At 51.7% G+C, this 11,783-nt stretch overlaps 2 long non-coding RNA genes across 2 annotated transcripts in view; one reads left to right on the top strand and one right to left on the bottom strand.

The window, feature by feature from the left end:
- LOC144248464 (uncharacterized) overlaps positions 1 to 11,783 on the top strand; it is a 106,941-nt gene that overhangs the window by 37,645 nt on the left and 57,513 nt on the right. The gene's annotated exons all lie outside the window — the stretch shown is intronic.
- LOC144248474 (uncharacterized) lies at positions 3,064 to 6,932 on the bottom strand. The gene is made up of 2 exons (XR_013341756.1): positions 6,703 to 6,932; positions 3,064 to 3,217 (listed from the first exon to the last, which is right to left on the bottom strand). It is a non-coding gene; the product is annotated as an uncharacterized LOC144248474 (long non-coding RNA).

The following is an 11,783-nucleotide window of genomic DNA, read 5'->3' as shown; positions in this document are numbered from 1 at the left end:
TGTCCCGTAGCTAATGCTGTGCTGGCACCGAGTCGCCTCATTGCGATTTAAACTCTCTTGAAAGACGCTGAAATTACAAACTGGACTACAACATGCGCGCGGGGAGCTTCGTGTCCCTAAGGAAATGCTTTAGGGATGTGCAGCTTCTGAGCTGCAGCAACAATCCCCGCTCCCACAGAAACCTGCTGGGCCGTGGTTCTAGGGCAAGGGTGCCAGAAATGTGGCACCTTCAGTGCCACCCTAACAGGGATTTCCCTGGGAGCTCTCAGGCTCGGGAGGAAATGGTGTTCCTGCCCCTCTGGGAAAGCAGGGAGCGGGATCGGTGCTGCAGCTGTGTCTTTTTCCCGCTCTCCGCAGCTGTTCCAAGGATGCCCTGGAGTGCTCTGGCTCACGGCAGGATAATCGATCCGTGTGCCTGGGTGCGCAGCTGGGTCAGTCACTGGGCTCCCGTGGAACCCCTGAGGTTGGAAAAGCCCTTCGTGCTGCTGAAATGGCCCCAGGACAAACCTTCCCAAGCTGGAAGCAAAGCCAGGGGCAGGGAGGGAAATCCAAGAGGGTGGTGGGAAGGGCTTTCTCCCAGCTCTGGACGCCCTCAAGGCAGGGGTGATTTCTAAGTGTTGTTAAATGCTGCAGCAGCTCTGTCCCTACGTGAGAGCTGCCTCAGCTTGGGCGAGTGTGAGGATGTCCAGCTCTTCCTCAGGGCTTGGAGCACGGCAGGGTGCAGAGCTCAGGTTAAATCTTGTTTAAACACTTTTAATATCAAAATGTATTAGAACAGAGACCGAGGAAATAACACACGAAAGTCTGTTGCAAGCATAGGTACCAGCTGCCTTTATTAAAGATCCACGTTGACGGATGTTTTGTCAGACCACTCTGAGGCCAGAATGTGTCCAAAAAGCTTCACTAACCCCTTGTTCTTCTGCTGGTAGGGCAGCGTCTGACCCCAGGTCTCGGGGGCTGCGTGGAGAGTCCTCCCTGGAGCAGGTTCACCCCGTGAGGATGAGCCACAGAGGTTCAGTTCTTGGAGCAGGTGAGGATCTCTTTTACTTAGTAATTGCTTTTGCTGGTTTTAATGTCACAGCTCCGGTGTTCCTTCAGGCATTGTGCCCTGCAACAGCACTCGCAGCTCCTGTGCTGGGCAGGGAGCAGTTCTGCTGTGGGAAATGGACTTGCAGAAAATTGTCAGAGTTTGACAGGAGGTTTACATAGTATGTATCTGAATGGAAAATTTGAGATAAGAAACGCTGACTTAGAAATGCCATGGAATAGGACATTGAGAGAGATAAATCTTCCTCACACAACGCACCAGTTTATCAGATTATGCCCTTTTCTGACCCAGAAATAAGGCAACTGAGAAGTGTTTTTAAAAACTTTTATTTCATTTTCAGTCTCACGTGAAGGGTGAGACAATACAGATGTTATAATTCATGCCACCGCAATCAGAAGCCAACTATTTCCTAATTACAATACATTATAAGCGTTTCTTGGCCTATTAGCTTTTGCTACACTATGCCTTAAAACCAATCATCTGAAATTACCCCTCATGAATCTTATTAGAGTGCATCTTTCATAGTTCTATTTCTCTAAAGTATCTAGTCTTATTTACAAACTCATCCTTTAAAACTTGTTTCCAGTTCCATTTCTCTCTCAACAGGGACGTGCAGTGAAGGACGGTGCAGCAGGGAAGGGGAGTCTTTACAAACTCTATCAGTATTTCTCCCAAAATTGGGAGAAATGGGGTGGAGCAGAGATGGGGGTGGTTTGGTTTTGTCTGGGCCGGTTATTCCTTGCGCAACGTTTTAAATCTGTTGTAGGATTTACTCTCCAGTATCTTTCTAACAAAAGCTGACAGAAATTTAGGTCCAGGGTTAGAAGTTGGGTCCATTCGCTGCAAAACCTTGCCCAGGCTGGAGGACCGGGGTGATGGCCGCTCTCAGCAAAGGTTACCTATGAATACCGTGTCAGATTTCCCTCGGTGCTGGGCAGGACAGGTGAGGGCTTGGATCAGGAATTCTGCAAACAAGGCCTGTGTGATGTTGGTTTCTTGTGTTTTTCAGGGCGCCAGGGCTGGCACAAGGCCTCGTGCAGGTGCCGCTCTGGCACGGGAGCCGTTGCCCTGTGGAGCCATTTTAAAGGTGTGATTATGGAACATTTTGGAGGCCGTTTCTGGAATTCCATTTGTAGCTGGATCTCGCTCCGAGTGCAGCGGTCCAGGTGAGGGTTCTGACCTCTCCAGACTTGTGCTCACCTTGGTACAGCCTGGAGCTGGAGCAGTTTTCCAGGGAAGTGGAGATGGCTGAGGACCGGCGCTCTGGGAAGCAGGGACCCGCTGGGATTTGCATTTGCAAAGCTGACGTAAAGTTTGTAAAAGCGGCCCGAAATTCTAATTCCTGCGGTTTCTGGGGAGGAGGTGCAGGTCACCCCGAGAGCGAGATCAGAACTCGTTTGTGGCGAGGAGTCTGAAGGTGCCACACCTGGCAGGAGCTGTGTGCTCGAGGCAGTCCCAGCCCCGGAGGGAGGCTGACGGGCTCTGCTCACGGCTGTCCCCAGCTGTCCCCAGCCCGCTGCTCAGCCCTGGAGCTGCTCTGGATCCGGGCTGTCCGTGCTGGAGCGCCCTGCTCCCCGCAGGGCCCTGCCCTAACCCACGCAGAGAGAGCCCTGCCGGCCAGAGTTTCCTTTTTTCCTTTGCGATCGCTGCGCGCTCAGCAGGGAAGGGCCGGGGCTGCTCTTGGGCCGGGGGCACTCGGGGCTCAGGCAAACCCAGCCCCGGCGCGTGGGGGTTCACAGAGCGAGCAGCTGCCGGGGCTCAGGAGCGCTCACGGCTCTTTGTTCCGAGGCAGCCGGAATTTCTGACCCCGGCCTTTATTTGGCTTTTCCAGCCCAGCGCCTTCGCTCGGCTCCGCTGCACCGAGGGGACTTTTGCTCAGCGCCTCCTGTCAGAAGGTGCAAACTCTCCGTTCAGCCCACACAGCCCCAGCCCTGCCCTGCGAGCCCTTCCCCATCGTGCCCACGCGGTTTCTCTCTCGCTCAGCCGGGGCAGGCTCTCACTGACAGCCACAGAAACAGAAGGGATTGCCTTTTATTTCATTCTTTTCCTGCTTAATGCCCGCGTCTTGTACTTGCACATCAATCCCAGCTTCTCCCGAGGCTGCAGATCAAATCTTTCAGTGTCCGTGGGAGTTTCTGGTTTTCCCGTTCCCACGTCTCCCCTCTCCCTCTGTATTTAAAAAAAATAAAATTATTAATGGATTTTGTTAAGCATTTGTTGCATATATTAACATAAAGAAGGTGTTATCGTTATTATTATTATAATAATATAATTTAAATGTATAATTTTGTTATAAGATTTTAAAATTATGGTGTTAAATTTTATTTATTGTTATATTAGTTATTCTTATTTTTGATATTTCTTAAAGTTGTACACTTTTATAAGTAGATTTTATGTGATTAGATGCATTTATAACTTTTATTCAATTTTTATATTTATGTTTGTGTGTTAATAAAAGAAAATTTATTGTTGATTTTTTGTAAAACTGCGTATTTAATATTTTATATTTGTTAGAAAGGTATTTAGTGTAAGGGATGTAGAATTAGATCGTTTATTTAGATAATATTTCAATTGATTTAATTATTTTAGTGTTGTTGAAGTAATAGGTGGTATAAAATGTGATCCTACCATTTTTAAGTTTCAAGGCTTAAAATTACTTTTATATTTTGATTACTATTGATGGATAAATGACTTTTTTGTTTTAAATTGGTAACTATTTTTATATTAAGAGCTAATAATGTAAGGGCTTTTTAATTATATGGATTACTTGTAATGTTTTTTATTGGTATATTAAGTAAGTAGGTAAAGAATGGATTTTTTTTGAGAAGCGCTAGATAAATACAAAGTATTTAAACTTGAAACTTTAGTTAAAGTCACTGAAATGTTTGTTTTAGGTTGGTTAATTGGTAAAGTGATATAATTAAAAGTAAATAAAGTAAAGAGAGTAGAAGTATAATATTTGATAGAATTTTATACTTTGTAAGTTATTAAATAAGATGTTTATAATATTGATTTTTATATTTATAAAAAAACCTAAAGTTTCTATATTTTGGTGGGTGCAGTACAAGACGTCAGGCGTATGTTGCAATTCTCGCGTAATCTACCATTTGTATTTACATAGTGTAGTGTATCTTTGTATTTACATTGGTGTTTTATTTGTGGAGTGGCGAGTGTGTTTTTTGTGTGATCTGGTTTTATGGTCCTTATTGAAATTGACTTGGGTTTTTGTACTTGTTGAGATATAAGTAAACTTTATGTTTTGACATGAGAAATAAGTCTTGTTAAGTTTTGTTTTATAAAATTGTATAGAGACTTGCAAGATAATGGTATAAGTTGTTATAATTTTTCAGTTATAAGCATGAAGAAATATAAGAATAAAATAATGTACGTAGTAAAGAAGAAATTGACAATAATTAGGAATTACTTAGATAACATCTATAATTAGTAACATAGGTGAAATTATATCATTAGTAAGTATTAAAAGATGGTACGTTATTTTAGAGTTTTTAACAGTTGATAAATGTTAAATTAGTAGCAAGTTAAATAATTATGTGTAGATAATGATTTTTTAAGTTTAAAATAAAAATAAGTTTATTTGTTATATCGATAAAGTTAAATTGTTAAGTTAAAATTATTTGAATTTTATTTTTGACGTAGAAAATATTTGGGTTTCTTGTTAATTATTTTATTTAGGTAGAGTTAGGGTTAGGTTCTAGTTTAAATTTTAATTGGTGAATGTTACTTAATGTATTCTTATATAATGTTTCTAAAAATAGTAGTTAAGAGTAAAAATGTTAGGATTAAAGATGAATTACATTATTTAATAATTGGATTTTTTAGAAGTGTTTTTAGAATAGATTTGAGTATAGTAAACTTTTGTTTAAAGATTTGAAAGTGGTTATGGACAGGATTGTGAGTTTGGATTTGGATATTGAGAGTGTGAAGGTGGAGAAAATGTATGAGAGAGCGATTACTTAGTGTGAAACTTAGAAATAGAAATTAATGTTGTAGTCGGGTTTTACATTGAAGTGATTTTGTAATAATAACTGAGGAAAGTGATAAGATTAACAGTCTGGAGGAGGTTTTTAATAAAATATATTTTTTTTTAGTCTTGAAAAATATTTAAAACTGTGAGATAACATTAGGTTAAATTATAGAGTTAGTGTAGAGATTAGTTAGAGGGTTAACTTGTTTTAAGAGCTGTATAAGTAGAGAATAAAAAAAGTAGGAATTAGAAATTTTATGTGTTTTTTAGATCATTATATAAAGAGATAACAAAGTACATGAAAGTTGGTTGTAAATATTATAATAATATTTAATAAATATTGCTTATTATAAAAATTATTATATAATTAGTATATTAGTAGTAAGTGTTTGAAGGAGTTAGGATAACTTTAAAAATATATATTAAGGAAATAGAGTAAAATTCTTAAATAGCATGATATGAATAGTAATTGCTATTTTTTGGTGTTACTTATGAAAGATAAAAAGAGTAGAGATTGTAATGAAGAACAGAATTTTTGATGAAATTGATGACATAATACACTATATTTTTTTAACTTCTGAATAGGTGTTTGTTAGTGTTTTCTTTTAGTTGTTGTAATTTGAGTAGTTTCATTTTTTTTAAATAAAATTAACCATATACTGTATAGTTTAGAGAAGTGATTTTTAATAAAATTTAGGGTAAGTTATATTACATAACATTTAAATTTAGACTGAATGAATTTTGATAGTAAGGAATAATAAACTTAATTTTAATAGATAAAAAGAAACTTAATGTATTTATTTAAATGCATTGACATTTAAGTTTGTTTGATTTTACTAACACTTAACATATTGAATGTTGTTATTTATAAGTATTGAAGGTTTTTTAAGTCTTTTGGTTTTGGAGAAATTTTAGCTTGTTGAGTTGAGATTATTACTTATATCTTTACAGAGTGGTTTTATTTATTGGGAGATATGTTTCTTAGTCATAGATTTTTATTTATGTTACATTTCAAATGGTACTAATTTGTGTAGTGGGTTTTGTTAAATGTAGGATATCGATTGGATTGTTTTATATTTTTTGTGGGCTTGGACAAATGGTTTTTGTTTTTTAAGAGTTTTTGATTTAGAATTTGAAGAGTATTTGGCATTTGGAAGAAATAAAATCGGGGGTTTTTTGGATACGGTCGAGCTGTATTTTTAATGTTAGCAAGGACTAGTTTTGGTACGTTATTTTGATTTTTTTGTTTGCTTACGGGGAGGGTCTCCTGTTAGATGTGGAAGCCTGAGACTGGCACAAGGAATTTTTGTCTAATGCTTGATGAGTCTGTTTTATGGGGAGGAGGTGTTATTTTAAGTTTTATAAAATACACCGAGAATTAGTTAAAATCGTGGAAGAAACATTATGGTAATTAAAGGGCGCTACGTTTAAAGAGCTATAAATCTTTTTAAATAGCTGCTTGACGTAAGGCGAGCTTAATCTCCCTTTTCTGCCCCAGAAAGCATCGGGCACGTCCGCATCAATGGCACCACCTCTGCCCACTGCTCCTGCTCCACCCGACCAAAAGCAAGAGCAAAAGTTGGTCGGGCTTTAAGAACTTGCAATAACTTTGAAGCAAAAGAAATCACGTTTGTCTCCCGCGCTTTTTCCTTTCGGGTGCCGCACTCACCTCTGCGGACACGCGCCGAGCTCTCGCTGCAGGAACCCGTCAGGCCTCGGTGGCTGTGAGTTCACGCTCCTCTCCCCGGGGAATTGAAAGAATTGCTGAGGAATCGCAGAAATGTTTTCTGGAGCCTTTCCCCTTCGGTGCCCCTGTGCTGTGTGTGGGACGAGGGCAGAGGAGCCTCGGGCTGGAAAGGGGCAGGAGAAAGGCAAAGGGACCCGCCGGTGTCCCCAGGGCACCGTGGGGAACACAATGGACACCGCGCGGGCACGGGGAGGTGAGGAGTGACAGTCTGGGCCAAAATCCCAGCTCACCCCAGGGAAATAAGCGAGGGACATTTTGGAGGGGAAAGCTGAGGTCACGAGTTCACCCAGCCCGGCCACGTTGTGTTTGCGCAAAGCGGCACCAGAGGTGAAGGTCAATCCTGAGCCAACCCTGCTCAACCTCTAAGTCCCAGAATAAATTCTACAAGCTGTCCACTGAGGGACTAAAAATACACAAAAGAGAACCAAGAGCATTCCGAGAGCAAACCAGAAGGTTCCTGGCAATCCCGTTGCAGCGATGTCACAGCCTTTTTGACAGAGCTGTAAGATTTTTATTTCAATGCTGCGTTTCTCTGCTGGGATCATTCACTCCGTGGGCTGTGGGGATTTTTTGGGTTTGAACTCCCTCACGGTGGCCCTGACACTGCTCAGGAGCTGGAGGAAGAGCAGAGCCAGCGCTCCTGGCAGGGGCAGGGAGTTTTCCCCCACAGCAGATCCAGCAGCTGCCCTCCAGCCCGGCCAGGAGGGATCTGCTTTGGCTCCTGGCTGCTCCAGGTGACATTCCAGCAGCCTCATCTCCCATCCAGCCCGGCCAGGAGGGATCTGCTTTGGCTCCTGGCTGCTCCAGGTGACATTCCAGCAGCCTCATCTCCCATCCAGCCCGGCCAGGAGGGATCTGCTTTGGCTCCTGGCTGCTCCAGGTGACATTCCAGCAGCCTCATCTCCCATCCAGCCCGGCCAGGAGGGATCTGCTTTGGCTCCTGGCTGCTCCAGGTGACATTCCAGCAGCCTCATCTCCCATCCAGCCCGGCCAGGAGGGATCTGCTTTGGCTCCTGGCTGCTCCAGGTGACATTCCAGCAGCCTCATCTCCCATCCAGCCCGGCCAGGAGGGATCTGCTTTGGCTCCTGGCTGCTCCAATGACACTCCAGCAGCCTCATCTCCCATCCAGCCCGGCCAGGAGGGATCTGCTTTGGCTCCTGGCTGCTCCAATGACACTCCAGCAGCCTCATCTCCCATCCAGCCCAGCCAGGAGGGATCTGCTTTGGCTCCTGGCTGCTCCAGGTGACATTCCAGCAGCCTCATCTCCCATCCAGCCCGGCCAGGAGGGATCTGCTTTGGCTCCTGGCTGCTCCAATGACATTCCAGCAGCCTCATCTCCCATCCAGCCTGGCCAGGAGGGATCTGCTTTGGCTCCTGCAGGGACAGAACATGTTCAGCTGCTCCAGGTGACATTCCAGCAGCCTCATCTCCCATCCCTGCTCCTGCCCCTCCGTCTCTCAGCTCCCTCCCCACCCGGAGCTCAGGCTCCAGTTAATGTTTTAAAGCAGGACAAGGCGGTGGCTGGATGTGCTCCCGGCCTGTGCTGAGGCAGAACATCTCTCCTGCAGAAGCTCAGCTCCTTTCAGAGCCTCGGCATGTCCGTTTTCCTCAGGAAAGGGATGCACATCCCTGCCTGCAGCACACCTCCAGTGGGACCCACCTGTGAGAGTTTTCCATCCCTTCTGCACCTCCAGCTGGCTCCCTGGAAATCTCCGAACATCATCGCACTCGAACCTCTGATTTCAAGGCATCTCCGAGGCTCTTGCTTGGCATTTAGTACCCGTGAAGGAAGATTGCCTTGGCTGAAATGCTGCTGGTGAATGATGGCCTCAGGCTGGAAAAGAGGGAGGAGATTTGGGGTGGCTGGAACATACCTGGCAGCTGTGTGGGAGCTCGGGGAGGTCGGCAACAGGGATTGCCGTCAGAGCCCCTCTGCAAACGGCCCGTGCCTCCATTCCCAGGTAATGCCAGCCGTTCCCTGGGGTCCCTGTCGGCTGTCCGGGCTGAAGCATCCCTGCGTGCCTGTGGGGAGCAGCCCCTGGCCGAGGAGCCGCGGGCAGCCCTTCAGCCGTGTCCGTGCCAGCGCTGTCCCGTGCGCCGGTGCCCGTGCCGGGACGTGCGTTCGGCACGCTGCGAGCCACGGGCAGGGCACGGCAGCTCCCGCCCCGCAGAGCCAAGGACAGGAGGTGCTCTCTGCCCTTCGGGGGCTCCGGCGCCTCCAGCCCCGCACCGGGCACAGCCGGAGCGGGAGCAGCGGCCCCGGCGGAGCGGCCGCTCCCGGCCGCGGCGCCGCAGCCCCGCTCGTCCGGCGGGGCTCCCCCGGGGATGCGGACACGGGGCGGGGGAGGCGGGCGCTGCTGCTCGCAGGGGAGCGCGGTGGCCACGGGGCTACCGGGGCGGGGGGGCTCGGCATCCCGCGGGGGCTGCGGGGCGGCTCCGTGTCCGCCCGCGGGGCCGGAGGCGGCGCTGCGGGAGCGGCGGTGCCGATGGGGTCCCGGCCCCGACGCAGCCCCAGCTCCCCGCGGCCACAGCGAGAACGGGACCCGAGCCCCGGCGGGACCCGAGCCCCGGGCCGGCCGCAGCTGGAGCGGCGGCGCCCGTCCCGGAGCGGCTCCTCCCGGCCGCGGCGCTGCCGGTCCGGATCCCAGCCGCGATCCCGCCTCGATCCGCCGGCCCCGGCACCCCCTCCCTGCCCGCCGAGGAAGGAGCGGCTCTGCCCGGCTCCCCCAGCAGACACCGGCGGGCCCAGGACCCAAATCCCGATCCCGATGTCAGCTGAGCGCCTCGGACGCCGCGCAGGCCGGGAGCTGCCCCGATCCGATCCCCGCACGGAGCTCCGAGCGCCGGTCCCGCCGCAGTCCGTCCGAGCATCCACACAGAACACGGGGCGGGCGCGGAGCCGCCGCCATTTACGGGCGGGGGGCGGGGCCGGGGGCGGGGCCAGCACAGGTGCGCGCACAGGTGCGCGGGGCCCCAGCGCGCCTGCGCGGGGCGGGGCCGCGGGTATTTAAACCGCGGGGCGAGCGCGGCGGAGCCATTTGGTGCTGGGCGCTCGGAGCGGGAGGTTACGACCGGTCGGGCTCCATATCTCTGTTTCTTTTGCTTTTCTTGCGCGTTTCTTTTCTTTTGTATTTCTTTTTCTCTGTACCTCTCCTATCTACCCTCCTTTCCTCCCCTCCCCCACCCCCTACACCCTCCCCCCCCCCAAACCCCCCCCCCTCCCTCTCCCCCCTAGCCCTCCCCTCCCTCCCTCCCGGGCGGGCCCCCCTACACCCCTTTCCTTGTCCTCCCTCTCTATTCCCCTACTCACCCCTACACTATCCTGTCCCTCCATCGTGTCCCTGTTCCTTCCCTCCCCAGCCGGGCTCCCCCGTGCCCCCTCCCCCTGCTCCCCCCCACGCGCTCCCGGTTCCTCCTGCCGCCTTTCCGTGATGCCTTTCCCCCTCCACACATTCCGCCTCCTTCCCCAAAGCTGCCTTCAATCTTTCTTTTCCTTCACCCGGCTCTCCCCCCAGGCCCCTCCCCAGCTGCCCTGCACACCCCGACCTCTCCCCACCGGCCCCCTGTCCTCGTCCCCTTCCCCTCGACTGCCGCTCTGCTCCCCTGTTCTCGTTCCCCATTCCCCTTTTCCTTCTTTCCTCGCAGCCGCGGGGCTCGGGGCGCCGCAGAATAAAGCCCAGAGGGCCGGAGCCGGCGCCCCCCGCCCTCGCTGGGGTCCCCACACGGGGCCGGAGCCGCTCTGCGGGTCCCCCCATTGCAGTCTAATACACGGCCCGACACTGCCGGGGTGCGGCTTTCCCGACATCACACTGGGGGTCGGGCTGGGGGTCGGGAGGGGGTCCTGGGGGGAGGAGGGTGGGGGGGTTAGGAAGGGCCCCCTCCGGAGGAGGGGGTCCCGGGGGTGGGGGGGGCCAGGGTGGGCCCCCTCCGGAGGAGGGGGTCCGGGGGAGGGGGGCGGGGTGGAGGGGGGGCCTTCCCCCCTCCAGCCCCGCCCCCTCTCCGGGACCCCTTCTCCGGACCGGGACCCGGGGGGAGGAGTGGGGGGGGGGTGGGGGGGGTGGGGGGGTGGGTGGGGTGGGGGGGGGTGGGGGGGGGCGGGGGGGGGTGGGGTGGAGGGGGGTGGGGTGGGGGGGGGGCGGGGGGGGGGGGGGGGGTAGCAGAGGGGGTCACGTCACTCTGCGCCGTGAACAGAAATAAAAAATCACACGACCGGCGGTCCCCTCCAGCGCCCCCCCCCCCCCCACCCACCCCCCCCACCCCACCCCACCCACCCCCCCCCCCCCCCCCCCACCCCCCCCCAACCCCCCTCCCACCCCACTCCTCCCCCCGGGTCCCGGTCCGGAGAAGGGGGTCCCGGAGAGGGGGCGGGGCTGGAGGGGGAAGGCCCCCCCCTCCACCCCGCCCCCCTCCCCCGGACCCCCTCCTCCGGAGGGGGCCCACCCTGGCCCCCCCCCCCCCCCGGGACCCCCTCCTCCGGAGGGGGCCCTTCCTAACCCCCCACCCTCCTCCCCCCAGGACCCCCTCCCGACCCCCAGCCCGACCCCCAGTGTGATGTCGGGAAAGCCGCACCCCGGCAGTGTCGGGCCGTGTATTAGACTGCAATGGGGGGACCCGCAGAGCGGCTCCGGCCCCGTGTGGGGACCCCAGCGAGGGCGGGGGGCGCCGGCTCCGGCCCTCTGGGCTTTATTCTGCGGCGCCCCGAGCCCCGCGGCTGCGAGGAAAGAAGGAAAAGGGGAATGGGGAACGAGAACAGGGGAGCAGAGCGGAGCATGCGGGAAGGTGGGGAGGGAGGTCGGGCTGCGAGGAAAGCGGGCGGGGAAGGGAAAGGCCGGCAGGGGGAAAGAGGGACGGGACAGAGGAGGGAAGAGAGAGGGAATGGAACGGAGCAGCGGGGCAGGGACAGGTGAGGGACGAGTGGGGGGGTCGCATTTGGGGGAGGAGGGAGAGTGGGTTTAGGGGAGAAAAAACAGAAATATGGAGAGAAGGAAGGAAGGGTAGATGG

Source organism: Lonchura striata, unplaced genomic scaffold, assembly GCF_046129695.1.
Source record: "Lonchura striata isolate bLonStr1 unplaced genomic scaffold, bLonStr1.mat Scaffold_145, whole genome shotgun sequence".
Lineage (NCBI taxonomy): Eukaryota > Metazoa > Chordata > Aves > Passeriformes > Estrildidae > Lonchura > Lonchura striata.
Note: the sequence above shows the minus strand (reverse complement) of the source record. Positions and strands in the feature narration are given on the sequence as shown.